Source organism: Suncus etruscus, chromosome 4 (assembly GCF_024139225.1).
Source record: "Suncus etruscus isolate mSunEtr1 chromosome 4, mSunEtr1.pri.cur, whole genome shotgun sequence".
Classification (NCBI taxonomy): domain Eukaryota; kingdom Metazoa; phylum Chordata; class Mammalia; order Eulipotyphla; family Soricidae; genus Suncus; species Suncus etruscus.
The window spans coordinates 38,170,713-38,188,458 of record NC_064851.1 but is presented as its reverse complement, the minus strand read 5'-3'; the positions used below and the strand labels follow the sequence as shown (position 1 = coordinate 38,188,458).

The window sequence follows — 17,746 nt, the reverse complement described above, 5'->3', positions numbered from 1 at the left end:
GATGAAAAAAATAGTTGATTCGAAGGAGAAAAAATAAAGAAAAAATAGTATTCCAAAACTCGCATTGAATATTGTGTTCCAACACTGGGCAACGTGGCACAACCTAAAGAGCACAAATTTTCACTGGTTGCGAAGAAAGCTTGTTTTCAATCAATAAAAAAATAAAGTCAACATACTTAATTTTTAATAAACATTTATTGTAATTTTTCAGTGAATCACACCATGAATCACAAAGTTTTATTCATGATTGAGTTTCAGATGTACAATACTCCAACACCAAACCCTTTACCAGGTCCACATTCTTCCTCCAGTTTCTCCACACACACAAATCCCACAAATCCCACTGCCTCTATGGCAGGCACTCCCGCTCTCAGCCCTTTTTTAGGCATTTGGTTTGCAATACTGTTACTGATGAAGGATTCTTATCCTCTGTATCTCCTCCCACCACCCCTCCTTTTTCAGTGTTCACTTCTCTTGTCATTGTGCTGCCTTCTATCACCTCTCTCTACTCCCCAACAGTGAAGAGCATCCACTGATCTTAGTTCTCATGCTTTTTATTTCTGTAACCTTTGACAATTTGATATTTCCCTGTTTCATATAAAAACAACCTCAAATGTCTAAAATCAAATGACTGGATTTTCAAATGACTAGTAAATATACTCAATGGAATATTATTCAGCTATAAGAAAAAGTCATGCAGTTTGATGCTATGTGGCTAAATCTGGAATATTATTCTGAGTAATGAGTTAGAATGAAATGAACAGACACAGAAGGACAGTTTTATATAGTCTTACTCATTTCTAGAACATACAATAATCAACATGAATATACTAATTATATAAATGTATTTTAATTAGAACAGCATGCATTCACTGTTCTGCTATGCAATTAGTGTAAATATATTTGGAAAGGCTGATCTTTCAGAGGTTTAAAGGTTGTCCTTTCTTTGTGAATAAGTAGCACAGTTTCTTTAGCCACTCATCTGTTGTTGAGCACCTGGGTTGTTTCCAGATTTTAGTTCTTGTAAATAGTGCTGCAGTGAACATAGGAATGCAGAGGGCATTTTTGAATTGTATTTTTATGTTCCTAGGGTATCTCCTTCAGAACATTACTGCTGGATCATATGGAAGCTCAAGAGTGGTTAAAGAAATCGTGGTACATATACACAACAAATTACTATGCAGCTATAGTAAAGATGAAGTCATGACATTTTCCAATAAATGGATGGACATGGAAACTATTATGCTGAGTAAAAAAGTTAGAGGGAGAGATATAGACAGAAGTCTCACTCATCTATGGTATTTAAGAAAAATAAGAGTACGGTAATAATGCCCAGAGACAATAGAGATGAGGGCTGGAGGGATCAGCACACAATATGAAGCTTACCACAGAGAGTGGTGAGTGCAGTTAGAGAAATAATCACATTAACAAACACTGATGACAATGGTAGTGAGTGAAAGAAATAAAATACCTGTCTCAAAGATAGGCAGAGGGGGTGGGGAAGGAGGGAGATGGTGGGCATTGGTGACAGGAAGGTTGCACTGGTGAAGGGGGGGTGTACTTTTTATGACTGAAACCCAACTATAAACATGTTTTTAATTATGATACTTAAGTAAAGATATGATTATAATTTTAAAAAAGGTTGTCCTTCTTATAGACTTGCTTACTCTATTTACTTAATGAGCTTTGCTTTGTCTTCTGATCAAGTAATCACAGTTTCAAAATTGATGGTTTCCTGAAAAAATAAAAGGTTTTATAGCTTCCACAAAATTGAATTAAACAAGAAAATGTATCTGCAATTCACAAAAATTGGTACTTAAAGACTTGCTGTCCTTCTAATATCCAGAAAGTGCCTTACAATCCATGTTTCCAGACCTTTTATCTTTCTAGTATTTTTGCAGTAATAATGAATGTATATTCAGTAGTTATTTTTTCAGAAAGGAGATTTTTCATCCACTGTTACAAACAGCCATTTCTTGCAACAACAATGAAGTAAACACTGTCTCCTGGAGTCTCTTGGGAAACTCACTAAAAGAAATTGTCAAAGCTATGTAGTTCATTTCTTTCAAAGAGGCACAGTATGAGAGCATTCTAATGTCTCTCAATTTTATAAATTGCTGTATGTCAGTAACTTCAAAATCTTATTTCCTCTTCTAACTACTTCCTAGAATTCAAGACAATTCATGTTCTTCTTTCAACCTCTTTTTGTTCAAGTTTTTGTTCAACCTCTTTTTGTTCAACACAGGCAAGTGCTGCCAGATACACTTTTTATTACATGGTTGTTTTGGGATTAAATTTTTTGGAATTAATTAATTGTCAGATTTTTGTGATTCCCCAGGTTTATCTACGTGATCCCAAATATGATCATGAGCACTAGTTTAATAAAGGGGGGGGGGATCTAGATCAGTACTCAATGTGTTGACATCTGTATTTGAATAAACTTCGAACAACATAAAACAGATTTATCACTTTTTTTGTCTAGATTTGCTTCCTTTTATCTCTCTTTTTTCTTCCAGATCACAAATTAATACCACCTTCTATCTAATTATTACTTCCTTTACCCCTACATTTGTTCCACTAATAAGTACTGTCAATTCTCCTTCAAAATAGGACAAAATATAGTTCATAACACTTGTCCTCTTAACTTTAGCCCCTTACCATGTTTTTCAGTTCCTGGTATAATTAAGCTTGTTTGTATTTTAGGGTCTTTTCTTGGACTCTTACTGGAATGTTTTTACTCCCTGGAAGGAAACAGGCAGGTCCTTTCATTCATTCAGATCTCAACACGAATGTTACCTTTCAGAACCATCACTCATTTTTAAATCACATCCCCTGAGTTAAATGTCTGCACTTTAGCTACCACTATATATTTTTTTAATGTTTATGTTTTTATATCTCCACCAGAATATACAAAGAAATCTTCTCTTTCATTCATATATTTTATAGCCCCTAAAACAGACCCTTGTATATTTTTAATATTTTTATTTATTTTAGTTTTGGGGCCACACCAGCAGTGTTCAGAGATGACTACTGGCTCTGGCGGGCTAAAGGGACATGCCAAGGATCAAACCCAGGTTAGACTAATGGAAAGCAAGTGCCTTACCCGCTGTACTATTGCTCAAACTCAAAGCCTTGTGTATTTAAAATGCTGCATAGAGGCTGGAGATAGTACAGGATTAAGGCATATGCCTTGCATGTAGTTGACCCTGGTTCTATCCCTGATATCACATGGTCTCCATCTTTGCCAGGTTTTTCCCTGAAAACCCTGAACACCACGAGTGTTCAGAGGGATCCAGTACCATGTATTGAATGGCCAGTATCATTGTTCAGCAAAAGTTATTGAACAAATGAATAATTAAAGGTATGAAATTATTGAAGAATGTAAAGATTAAAATTGGTGATTATTATACTGATTAATCCAAAGGTTGCTTTCTCTGTCAACGTTGGTTTTTGTTTGTTTGGGGGGCCACATCCAACAATGTACAGAGCTTTCTCTAATTGCATTCAGGGATAACTACTGTCAGCCAGGAGTCAGCGTCAGGAATTGAACCTGAGTTGACCACATGCAAGGCAAGCACCTTGCCCATTGTACTATCTTTCTAGCCCCCGAGCTGGAGTTCTTTTTAAAAAATGTCTAAATTCATTTAAGAAAATGTATCACATAGTTGACATAGTTGATCATAATACATTTGTTTCCAAATAAGTGAAAGCAAAGTTGTTGAAAAATGGAAATAAAAATAAAATGAAAGAGAAGGGAGAAAAAGTATAGTAGTAAGCTCATTTATGAAAATTGTTATATCATCAATAAAGTCATTAATACAATGGAAGAAGGTTCAATATGCTCATGTTATATGTTCAATCTGTTAAAAATGAGGTGTTCCTTTAGGAATGACAGCTTTAAACAAATGAAGTTGTCCAGAAATTCAAAGCTATGATGCTATGAATTTTAGAAACATATACTCAGCTGCAGGGCCTCCTAAAAAATGGCTCAGTTCAAACATGGCGATTGTGTTTATGGGCATGGTTACAGATGCCAGGGTTTTCCAAAAGAAGAGAGATATAGGGGAGGGTGCCTGCACTTGCTCCAAGAAAGATCCTGGTGATATCAGCTCAACACTACGGTATCTGAAGTGTGGTGGGATTGGCATCCCCGCATGGAATCACTGAAGGTCAGTGATGAGGCAGGCTATAGGGGAAACAAAGATTCTGGATGATGGAGGCAGCAAGCTTGGCTTCATCAGGATGAGGCCATTCTCTCGAGATGGCCAGCTTTGTGCTGCATGGGCCAGTATAGCCATATGTAATATAATAATCTATCATGATTCAGTTTACATCTCCTTTGAGAAAAGAGTAAATCTATGGAGCTGGCCTGGTTCGAACATGGCTACAGCATTTATGGGCATTGTTATAGATGGCCTCAGTTCTTAAAATACAAACAAACAAACAAAAACAACCAGTAGGTGCTGAGGCAATACTACATCAGGTTTACCTTGCACATTGTGGACCTAGTTTCAATCCCTGGCCCCTAAATAGTCAATTGAGCACCACTAGAAGTGATCCCTTGGTGCAGAACCAGAAGTAAGCCATGAGCTCTGTTGGTGTGGCCCAAAAACATAAAAGAAAAAAAAAACTTAAATATTTAGGTAAGGAACATGTTGTTGTAATTATGTGCATGGAAACCCATCAGTAACATTGTAAATCACAGAACCTTAATTAATAAAATAAGTTTCCAAAAAAATGAATGAGATGAGTCGTCTATAATAGATCACTCGACTTTGTGATTAAGCCTTGGCAAAATAATGTAGATATTTTTGACTATGTTAATTGCCCTAACCCTTTAGAAGCTATAATAACTTCTAAAAAGTATGTCTGGCTTGTAATGTTGTTTAGTTGCTCATTTAGTAAACTTATTTATAGAGAGTACTTGGGGTCATGCATTTTGTTAGCAGAATGTCTTGGGAACATGAGGACATACAGAATGTACCTCCAATTCAGCCAGACTCTGCGTCTGGATTGGAAGCAAGGTATGTTGGAATTTTTCTATAGCAGCTTAATGCCCATGATGGATTAGTTGTGCACTGAGTATATGAACTATTTCTCCTACATTAAATCTGCTTTCCTTCAAAGTGGCAGCATGAAATTCCTCTAAATTTTTAGAAAATTACTTGCACTTCAACTTTCTTGTCTGTTGTTTATTTTGGATGGTACCCATAGCACATCTTTTTGCTTCTGAACTTTAAGAAAAATGGTTAAAATTGTTTGAAACCTGTCAGCTCCATAGCTTTTAAACAAACTGAATTTTAAGAATTTTTGGTATCTGACACTATGATTTAGTGCATAGTGATATAATCCTATTTAGTTTGTTCTCCAAAGATAGAATGTCAGTAGCTCTTAGATATTCAGTGTGTGTGCTGTGTCATCCTTATCACCAAGGAAATTGAATCACTAAGGACTCGAATCAGTCCATTATGTGCCTTGAGTGACATGATCAGCAGAATTCTTGCCTTGTTTTTTTTTTTTTGTGTGTGTTTTTTTTTCAGTTAAAAAGCTAAATGTTGCTTCAAGCCTTCTTCCTGGAAACTTATTGTGACATCTTTAGGCAGGGGCCTTAGAACAGCTGGAACATTGTTGTTGTGTCCTCTCTAGATAATGAAAGGCTCTCTGCTGTTAGTGTTGTTTCTATTTACCCTGTGTTCTCTGGTCACATTAGATTGTTTTTTGCAGTTTTGTTTACTATTCTTGTTGATGATGAGATGAGAGTGTTGAAACAGTAACATAATTCTGACTAGTGGGTCCCTAATAATTTGATTTATCTTCAGAATTGACTTGGCATACTATCTTGGATAGTATTTTACTATCCGGAATAAGTTTTACAATTTTTTAAAATAATGTTTTCTATAAGCATAATGGTCTTAGTGCTACACTTAGAGTTTGATCAACTCTGTATGCCAAGATAGCAGGTATTACAAGTTAAAATCACCTCTGAGCTAATCTGAGTTAATCTATGTGGAGTGACAATTCAGAGTATACTCTTAAGAGTTTCCAAAGGTATATTTTAAAAGTTCTTAAAATTCAGTTTATTGGGGCCGGAGAGATAGCATGGAAATAGGGTGTGTTTGCCTTGCATGCAGAAGGATGGTGGTTCGAATCCCAGCATCCTATATGGTCCTCCAAGCCTGCCAGGAGCGATTTATGAGTGTAGAGCCAAGAGTAACCCCTGAGCACTGCAAGGTGTGACCTAAAAACCAAAAAAAAAATTTAGTTTATTTAAAAGCTATGAAACTGACAGGTTTCTAAAAATTTAAGCCATTTTTTCCTTAAAGTTAAGAAGGACAAAGATGTGCTAAGATACCATCCAAAATAAACAATAGACAGGAAACTTGAAGTAAATTTCTAAAAGTTTAGAGGAATTTATTCTGCCACTTTGAAGGTAAGCATACTTAATGTAGGAGAAATAGTTCATATATTCAGCTCACAACAAATTAATCCTCCATTAATATTTGTTTTATATAAAAATTTTATGAATTTTAGTAATGTTGTCCTTGATACTGCTAATAAGTATTTTTATATTACTAAATGAATTGCTTTAGACTACAAGTAAGAAAGCTTAATTCACAATAGTTAAGAAAACATAATTTTTGTATATCAAAAACTCTAAGATTCCAAGACTGGTTGATTTAATTAGTTAATAGTATCATAAATACTCAAATTCTTTCTTTTGTTTGTCTTTGTTTTATTTGCTGACCACACACTATTACTTAAAGGTATACTTCTGACTCTGTGCTCAGGGAGCATTCCTAGAGGGTTCTCATGGTGTTAGAGATCAAACCTAGGTCAGCTGCATGCAAGGCAAGTGATTTAGCAGTTAAACTCTCTTACTGGTCCCAGAATTCAAATTTTTTTTCCATCTCTTTCCTGTCTTCCTTGATGGTTGTTATCTTCTCAGATCAGCACTAATTCTAGATACCATATCCTGACATGGTGATACCCAAAAGAGTAAGAGGTATTACCATACATTTTTTGTCTATGCATCCAAGAATCTTTCAGCAAGCTCTCCCTCCAGCCAAAACTGGATCATTTGCACCAATCTCTGACAAGACAAGTGGAATCACCCTGACTAATTTTGACTGAGAGGTACCTAAAGGGAAAATTGTTTCTTTGGGATTATCCTTGAAAAATCACTTACAATCATGCTTTTCAAAAAATCACTTACTATGTTTGGCACTTAAAGACGAAAAAATTTTACTTACTATTGATGATATTAAGTTGTCTGTGGCATTGCAATTGTAAGGGCAAGAATTACAAGTAACTGAGAAGTAGATTCTAATATCTTGCTGAGTGTTGACTTGTATTGAATCTCAAATCCTTGGAAAGCACAGAGGACTCTCCTCATAGAAGGTATTTTACGTAAAAGAATGAAAGTAGTATCTGGGTGTATAGGACAAACCATGAAAGAAATAACAACTTTGAGCCCCAGAGCATTGATCTGGATCTCATTAGATCCACCTTTTCTTGTCATTAAAGATCTTGTGACTGGAATACGATAAATCCAAAGTTATCATAATCTACCATACGGTAGATATGGTCTCAGTTGAGTCTATAATCTAAGAATGTGAACATTCTATGATGTTCACACAAATAAAAATATCTCCTATCAATCAATTTCATAAATGTATTCCTGTGGGCCTGTCCCAGATCAGACTCCTGAAAGGCAAACCCCTTAACGCTGTGCTATTGCTCTGGCCACAGGAATTGGTTTTGAGAGCAGAAAAGCGACATAAAATATATCAGAAAATAAGAATAATTAGCAGCCAACTAGTTAAAGCCTACTATCTTTCATGAAAGGTTCTGTGAATGTTTAATATAATATAATTTTTCTTGTTGTTGTCAGGTAAGTTTAACTTTAATTGCCCACACATTTTAGGATACTAAATATAAGTTATAAATTGACACACATACCTTGTTTTCTTCATGTAATTTTTTTTTTTTACTACAGAAGAATAATACTTTTCCCCGCTGAGCTTTCCTATCCGAGGATTTTTAAAAAAATTCACATTGATTTATCCAATCTTACCTCCATCCATATAGCCAGACTCTTGTGATTGAAAATTTCTTAATACCAGAATACATTACTCATGAATAACCATCTGGGGTGTTTTCCATAGACTATGAGAAAAAAATAGAATTACAGTTAGAGTCACATTTCTGATGCCAAAAATTGTTTTGAGATACAACTCAGAAATTTAGAGCTGGAAATGATCTCATTTTTAAGTTCTGCCCCCTCATCTTACAAATATAGAAATCAAGATGTTAGATATCTTTATTAATTTTTAGAACTTGTTACTTGAAATAAACCAGTAAGTTTAGAAATTGAAGAAGTAAGTAGAGAAATTGAATAAATGCAATGGATATTTACTACTTTGTGGGAAATATTTCAAGAGATCTTATTCATGTAATAGTTGTTGTTATTGCAAGTGGGAAATTAAATAGGTGATTATAAAATATTTATAGATGTTGGCCATTCTATAAATATAGTGAATCCCAAAAATATGCACATTATTAATAACATTTATTTGACTCTCTTAACTTTTGAAGATTTTAATGTAATAAATAATTACTTTTTATTCTAGTCATTACAATTTAAAAATTTACAATACTGGGGCTAGAACAGTGGCACAGCAGTAGGGTGTTTACCTTGCACGTGGCTGACCTAGGACAGACCACGGTTCAATCCCCCGGTGTCCCATATGATCCCCCAAGCCAGGAGTGATTTCTTTTTTTTTGTTTTGTTTTTTTTTGTTTTGTTTTTGTTTTTGTTTTTGGGCCACACCCAGCTTTGCTCAGGGGTTACTCCTGGCTGTCTGCTCAGAAATAACTCCTGGCAGGCACAGGGGATCATATGGGACACCGGGATTTGAACCAACCACCTTTGGTCCTGGATCGGCTGCTTGCAAGGCAAACGCAGCTGTGCTCTCTCCGGGCCCGCCAGGAGTGATTTCTAAGCACAGAGCCAGGAGTAACCCTTGAACATCACCAGGTGTGGCCCAAAAATAACAAAACAAAAAATATTTTCTATACTGTCAGTGATAGGGATTCATGAACACAATATTCCAACACCAATCCTAAACAGGTGTCCCTTTCCCTCCATCACTTTACCTTTGTCACAAGATTCCCCTCATAGTCCCCAACTCTATTCACTTCCATAGTAGAATAAGTTCTGTAGACTAATTCTTAGATTCAGTTGCTCTTACATTTTTATTATCATCTATCTATCTACCTATCTATCTATCTATATCTATCTATCTATCTATCTTATTGTGGTTTCCTTCACTCAGCATGATGCCTTCCAGTTCCTCCACATAGCTGCAGACTGCATGATCTTATATTTTATACAACTGAATAGTATGTACTATAATTTCTTTATACAGTCTACTGCTCTTGGACACCTGTGTTGTTTCAAGATTTTGACTATTAAAAATAGTACCACAATTAACAAAGAGGTACAAATGTCTTTTGTTTTGTTTTGTTTTTGGGCCACACCCGACAGTGCTCAGGGGTTACTCCTGGCTGTCTGCTCAGAAATAGCTCCTGGCAGGCACGGGGAACCATATGGGACACCGGGATTCGAACCAACCACCTTTGGTCCTGGATTGGCTACTTGCAAGGCAAACGCCACTGTGCTATCTCTCCGGGCCCACAAATGTTTTTTTTGACTAGAGTTTTTGGACCCTTGGGTCCAAATTCTACAGTAGAATTACTGGGTCATGTGGAAGTTCAATTCTTAGTTTTTAGAAGTGTTCATGTTACTTTTTGGAAAGTTTAGACCTGATTACATGCATATCAGCAGTGAAGGGTGAGAATGGCTCACCTACATCCATGCTGACACTGACTGGCTTTGCTCTTTTTGTTTGTTCGTTTGTTTTGGGGCCCACACCAGGTAACACTTAGGGTTTCTCCTGGCTATGTGCTCAGAAATCGTCCCTAGCTTTGAAGGACCATATGGGACACCGGGGGAACCGAACCAAGACTAGGACAGCTAGGTCAGCCGCGTGTAAGGCAAACACCCAACCACTGTGCTATCGCTCCGGCCACTAGTTTTGTTCTTTTTGATGTATGCTAGTTTCACTGAGGGGAGAGGAAAATCAGAGTCATCTTCAACAATTTAATGCCATTGACCAAGCAAACAGAAGCAAAGATGAGTGAAACTACATCAAATTAAGATGCTTTTTCTTCAAATTGAATAATTTATATTCTCTGTTACTTCATTCCTCTAGAATATGATTCACTTTGGCTCATTAAAATGAGCATAATATATTTTAAGAGTATACTAGATGCTCATAGTCATTCTAGTAATTATTTTTGTTTGACTGCATAATAGATATCTAACTCATCTTTTTATTGTGCTGTTGTATAGAAAAGAAGAACAAAACTTCTAAGAAATACTCTGTCAATTCAGATTTTTATCCTGCTGCTAAAATAATATCTTTACAAGTACTTTCAATTTCAATGTATTTATCTATTAAAATTAATCTTAGTACTTGTTTCATCATATTATGAGTACCAGATAAACTAAATTTGAGCTCTTAGTAGGGTTATGGAAATAAAAAGACAATATAGAAATTTTTAACTTTATTGGTAAGGTCTAAGTTTTGTCCTTTTTGTCTTTTTTCTTTTTTTAAAGAAAATTTTAATATGTTATCATTGGGGAATTATTTAATGATTAGTATGCTTGAATCATACTAGTATGCTTGATTCATGTAGTATGCCAAATCTCTTTTATTCTGTTTTTTTGTTTGTTTGTTTTTGGGCCACACCTGTGGCGTCAGGTGCTCAGATATTACTACTGGCTCTGTAACTCGCTCCTGGCAGGCTCAGGGAACCATTTGGGATGCCAAGAATTGAATCCGAGTCTGACCTGGGTGGGCTGCATGCAAGGCTCTACTGCTGTGCTATCACTCCGGTCCCATCAAATCTCTTTTATCCTTTCTTTTTTCTTTTGATAATTTTAATTTATTAATATAAGCAGAACATGTGGACAAATTGAAAAAGGAAACATGGAAAAAAAACCCTAAATCATTCTGTATGTTGAATTGCGCTGGTAATTGTGTGATAATTAATATATGTCTTTTTTATGACTTATATTGTATATACATTTTGTTCATGTTATTTAGTGCTTTAATTAGACTACACTTTAGAATTCTAAGATCCTCATATATAAATGTCATCTGTCTCTAATATGAAGCCATCTTTAATGTCATCTTATCAGAATATCTCGTACTACCCAGTAATTTAGGCTTACAGAGAATGGAAAGCATATGTTTAGTTTTGGTCTTATCGGTGCTTGATAATGAAACCTCAGGAGAATTACAGTAGCACGTTGCAATAAATATGAACTTGAATATGGGGTGTGCACTTGGGAAACTTGAATCAGTCAATTAGTTTTCCTTAGGTTCTATTTTTCTCATGTATAATGGGTATAATTTTGCCTGTCCTTCCTTATTTGGATTGTTTTATTTATTCTTGGAGTTACTGTGAGTGCAACAATAAATACACTAGATATTCATAAGGTATATCTGCCACATTAATATTGTTAACTTCCCAGGAGAATGGTCTGTGAATTTTTGTTTTGCTCTTCTAACCCTTATTCCCTGTTTGTCTTTTTTTTTTTTAAATTGATGGCAGAAAGTATACACTGGTTGAGCTAAGTGTTGGACCACAGTATGACTGAAACTCAACCAGAAATAATTTTGTAATTGCATATCTCATGGTGATTTAATTAAAAATTTAACTAGAATAAATAAAAATGAAAGTTGGAACTATTAAATGTTTAATTGAAGTATTCATTAAATTAGAAAATATATACAAAGGCAAATATTATAAAAAATTGAATAAAAAATTATAAAAAATCAATAAGTAGTCTAATGCAAGTGACCACATGACCACATATTGCTGATCAACAAAGAATCTAAAGTAACATAGACAAATGAAATGTGGTCTTCTAAGTATGACCCAGGAAATTGCAAAATACAGTATTTTCCGGTGTATAAGACGACTGGGCATATAAGAAGACCCCTTACTTTTCCTGTTAAAAATATAGGGTTTGAGCACCTGAAAGCCACATACCAGTGATGACACCCGGAGACCGGATGGGATGCAGCGCTCGATAATTCAGCTCCTCTGTGTGACCTGAAAGATTAATCAGGACAAGCAGAGGACTGAGTGATGACATCTGGCAGCTGGATGGGCAGTACAAGGGGGCAGATCACTCGGCCCCTGAAGCTGGAGTAAGTTTCAGCATACTATATACCGGCGTATAAGACAACCCCTGACTTTTAAGAAGTTTTTTATGGATTAAAAAGTTGTCTTATACACTGGAAAATACGGTAACTCTGTAGCATCAGCAAGTTTTAAAACTTCTGCTCTTCATGTGCTATAAACTCACTTTAGTTTCTTGAATTTTCTACATATTACACATTTTCTACATGTCAAAATGAAATAAACAACAAGTTGGGAACATGAAATCATTTCACTACAAACAAAACTTTGTTGCTGCCACTTGACTCTTTGGATTCAGTAAAGCATATGCATGGGACACCGTATAATTTAAATGCTCGTATAATACGTTGAGTTATAAAGATACTTAAATCATTTAATTGGGCCTTAAAAGTAGAGCAGAGATATAATTGCAGTTTCCAGAATGATACAGAAATGGAGTGATGAGACATGTTGGCTGTAGACAGATGAACAGCAAGGGTCTCATTTGTAGTCATGACATCTAGCAACTAATTAAGCAGCCAGCAATTAAAGGAAAGCAGCTTGGCAAACAGGTTTCTGCAGGTTCTTAGATCCACAGTACAGACCTGTTTGTCAGAGCTCACATCCATACCGTTAAAAGGAAAACTGTGGAACTTTTACAGTGAGCATTATTGAAAATAAACAGTGAAAGTCAACTTTGGACAGGGACAAATGGAAAATACTGGCATCTAAATAGGATATTAAACTAGTCTTAGAGATGTTGTAATGTATTATAAATATAGTTTTCCAAAAATAATACAATATTTTATATTTGTTTGGGGATGTGAGGAAGATGTTACAGGAAAAAGAGATAAATCAAAAGATGCATTTATTGCTAAAATATTTATTTATTTAAGTTCAAAAGGTGAAACAGAATCCAAAAACCAAGCATGTGTTAATTTAAGGGCAAAATTATATTGGTAATAGCAACTACTGGACTTATTTGGATTTGGAGTTTGTTTATTTTGTTTCATTTGGGGCCACACCCAAATTTGGCTTACTCTTTGGCTTTGTGTTCAGGATTACTGCTGGCAGTGCTGGGGGGTAAAGGGGACCATATGCAGTGTCAGGATCAAACTAATGTTGCGTGCAAGGAAAGTACACATGTACTCTCTTCTTTCTGGCCCATCAAATACTGAGTTTTGAGTACAATATGCCAGGCTCTATAAAAGGTGCATAATACATATCAGCCTCTTTATTTCTCATATAATCTCTATTGGAGAGAAAACAACTTATGTCATGTTATGAATCACATGCTTAGTAAAGGATAGAGCTTGTTTTCAAAATTCCAGTTCTTTATTTTGCCAAAAGTCCAAAAGGAATGGAAGAAAACAAGGTGATAATGAAAACACGATAGTACCAATGAGTTTACAGAGATAAAAGAGGGTAAAAAGAGAATAAAAGGAACGGTAGGCAAAGGAGCCCAGACTTTGAGAAAGGGAGGGAATTCCTTAGACTAATTGGGTCCTATAGAGTGGTAATGTCTTCAGTAGCAGCAGTTATTCATCTCACAGAACACCAATTTTACCCTCTGGAACATCTAAATATAAAGGCTCCATTTCCTACTTTATGCAGTATCCCTAGAGACTACTCAAAGCAGAACTTATATGATAAAACTCCCACATAGTCTGGAAGCTTCCATGAGCAAGAAAGAAATAAAATTGGAGTGATTTAAATTTAAATGTGTTTTCAGTATAAGCGCTGTATCTTTACTTTGACTTTGTGGAAAAGACTGAAATTTTACTGGAAAGCAGATTGGGCCTATCACAGGGAGCTAATGCACAAGAAATGTATCCAAGTATAAAAAAAACATCATTTTTCTGTGCTTCTTCTGTATTATTCTCTTTTTTTATACTATAATTATCCCTGGATGTGCATGATCTGGTACATGATTAATATTCAAAATATATAAAGTAATTTGCAAAGTTTGAATTCAGGTCTTTAATCATAACACTACAATATACTAATATTCCCTCTGTAATGGTGAATGTGTAGCTCCAATTCTGTATATATTTTAACACAAACTTTAGAAAAGAGAAAAGCAATGAAGAGGAGAGGAGCGGGAAAGGGAGAAGAGATAAGGGAGGAGAGAAAATAAAAGCTAATTTCCGGGCCCGGAGAGATAGCATGGAGGTAAGGTGTTTGCCTTTCATGCAGGAGGTCATCAGTTCGAATCCCGGTGTCCCATATGGTCCCCCGTGCCTGCCAGGAGAATTTCTGAGCATGGAGCCAGGAATAACCCCTGAGCGCTGCCGGGTGTGACCCAAAAACCACAAAAAAAAAAAAAAAAAAAAAAAGCTAATTTCCTTGAAACTTGCTTTTGAAGTAAATATCATGTGGCTTGGATGATTGGAAGTAGCAGAGGTGGTCTGCACTGACTGTGGCTAAGGAATTAATCTTGCAGTAAATGGTAGAAAAGAAAAGATGAGGGAGGGAAGAAACGGGAGTATAATGTGAAAATATTTAAGAAAGCATGTAGTTTATGGTGTATAAAAGTGTAGAATTGAAAAGAAAAATTTTACTAATTGTAATGAAATAAAATTTATATGTTAATGTTCAAAATTAATATTATTTCTCTTATTTCCAACTACCTGGGTTAAAATGATCCATTCATTTCAGTCTTTTGAATTAATACTGTTTATTCTGACAGGTACTTTCACCCTAAGTAATGCTAAGTTCCATTCTGCAAGGTTAGTAATGTCACAGTGAGAGGTGGGAATGTAGTTAAGCATGGCCATGTACTCACAGAACAGGCAGTTTCTTGAAGACTCATAGTTTGAGGATCATAGGATCTTACCCTGAAAATACCCCCATTTCTCTAATTATATTTAGTGTTCTTACTGCCTGACAGGTTTACTTGCCTTGGGTCATGAGCAGGGCAAAAACAGCCACTTTTGTAGCCCATTTTAACTTTCATGGAAATCTATACCTAAAGTATGTCCATCTCAATGGACAGCCATCTGATTCAGTCTCTTTTCTTTCTCCTAGAATTTTCTCTGGTTTTAGCACTAGCAATTTGATGCCACATGGTTCTGTGATTCTCAGAATTGTTTAGTTGCTGTTCACATTTTTAACTTTTTTTTATTATTTTACTTAGATACCATGGTTACAAAGTTGGTCATAATACAGTTGGGTATTTTTCGCAGTTACAAAATTGTTCATGACTGAATTCCTGCCATATAATTTTTTTAAATGTTCTAACTTGCTCAAACCTTAATACTGAAGTAACACTAATTTTGCAAAATTGAACCTATCTTGATGAATTTGTTTATATGATACGACTATGTATTTCTCCTAACTATTTTTATATATATAAATCTTTATTTAAGCACCATGATTACAAGCATGTTTGTAATTGGGTTTCAGTCATAAACAGAATACCCCCATTCATCAGTGCAATATTCCCACCATCAGTGCCCCTAAGGCCCACCTCCTCCTTCCCATCCCTGCCTGTATTCATGTCAGGCATTCTACTTCTCTCATTCTTTAACATTGTCATGCTAGTTGTTAGTGTAGTTATTTCCCTAATAGCATTCACCACTCTTTGTGGTAAGCTTCTGTAATAAGGCCCAGAGAAAATAGAGTTAAGGGCTGGAAGGGCTGGAAGGACTGGCCAACTATTTAATTTTTAAAATACAACCTTTGCACAAAAATCTGGGTTTTATTTCGGTCAGTGCAGTTGTTTAACTATTAAGAAACCTCAAGTTTTGAGTTTGGAGAGATAGTACAGTGAGTAGTACACTTGCCTTATACATGGCCAATCTGACTTGAACCTCAGGTACCTATATTTACCAAGTCCTGCCAGGAGTGACCCTTGAGAAGAGAGTGAGAAGTAAGTCCTAAGCACCACTGGGTGTGGCCCAAAAATAAAACAAAAATAATCACAGATTCAATTTCTAAAAGTTTAATATGGAAGACACATAAATTTTAAGGACACAAAATATTTCTGAAACGTATAAATTAGCATCTCTACTTCTGTTCTCTTTGAACTTCTAAAAGTGGAATAAATTTACTAAGCTTGAGATATTACATATAAACTTTATACATGCTATTGATGAATTCCCAACAGTTAAAAATATTAAATTATACTAGAAACACTTGCATTCATAAAAGAAGAAAAGGAAAGGTAACAGTAACATGTTCTCATGATCTCTTTCCTAAGCTCAATGATTTTTCCATGGACACAGCATAATAGCCAAGGAAACAGTTGTGTGTTTTCCTCGGTACCTTGTAGTACAACATGTCATTGTAATGTTCTGCCTTTTTTTTTTAACAACGATTCACATCCTGTTACATAAGACTACCTATTCTGATGTTAAAAGAGGACACTAGTTGTATTTATTACAACATTAAAACCATTTTGTCCATGGAAATAATTTTTTATTGTTCTGAGTCACTCTGGCTTGTGGAATTTTTTTAGTTCCAGGACAAGGATGAGATGATATATTTGTTTTATTTTGTTTCATCTTTAATGTTATTTGACTGCATGAATTTTTTTGTCTAAGTAGTTCCATATTTTTTATTATTGTAGACTTACTCTGCCATATTTATGTTCTCTTAACATAAAAATTGTCATTGACAATTCATTGTGTATTAATTATACTATATTTGGAGAGGAAGACCTGCTTTTCCTACTGTCATATGGTCTCCCCTTTACCCAATACCTATTCGTGTTTTCTCAGTGAATATTTTTTTCTGTGTGTAAAGTAATACCAACCTTCACAAATAGTTGTATTACTTTGTTGAGATTCTAGAAGGACTTGAATTACAGTGGACTTCATAGAGCATTTTATGCCTTGGTTTTTTTCTTTATATTAAAATAAGCCTTACTAAGTGTTCTTTAGTTCTACCCAGAATAATTCTGTACTCATCGAAGAATCACATAAAGTCTCCAAATTTCACTTTCAAATAGCTTTTGATTTGATAGTAATTATTGTTATTGGTAATCACTCCTTGTATCTACATTATTAAAGAATGAAAACCATATTAAATACTTGAGCATAAATTTAAATAACATTTCAGTTATACAGAGAAGATGAGTATTTGATATTTTAGAAAATATTTAATTGAGGGGCCGGAGAGATAGCACAGCAGCGTTTGCCTTGCAAGCAGCCGATCCAGGACCTAAGGTGGTTGGTTCGAATCTCAGCGTCCCATATGGTCCCCGTGCCTGCCAGGAGCTATTTCTGAGCAGATAGCTAGGAGTAACCCCTGAGCACCACCGGGTGTGGCCCCCAAAAACAAAAACAAAAACAAACTAATGAAAATATTTAATTGAATAAAGTGAATTGCTATAAGCTGAGGTATATATTTCCTGGTTTTCACTCAGTATGTTCTGATTGAATACCTAACTAATTGCTGAAGGATTAAGATTAAACCTTGGACTTTTTGGCAATGAGGATTCAGTACCTTTCTCCCACCTTTTTTGACTCATATACTCTAACTATTCACT

General features: G+C 35.3%; 2 protein-coding genes across 2 annotated transcripts in view; one reads left to right on the top strand and one right to left on the bottom strand.

The window, feature by feature from the left end:
- Positions 1-17,746, bottom strand: part of RPF1 (ribosome production factor 1 homolog) — a 1,036,037-nt gene that overhangs the window by 104,338 nt on the left and 913,953 nt on the right. The gene's annotated exons all lie outside the window — the stretch shown is intronic.
- Positions 1-17,746, top strand: part of DDAH1 (dimethylarginine dimethylaminohydrolase 1) — a 188,608-nt gene that overhangs the window by 109,016 nt on the left and 61,846 nt on the right. The window lies entirely within an intron of this gene.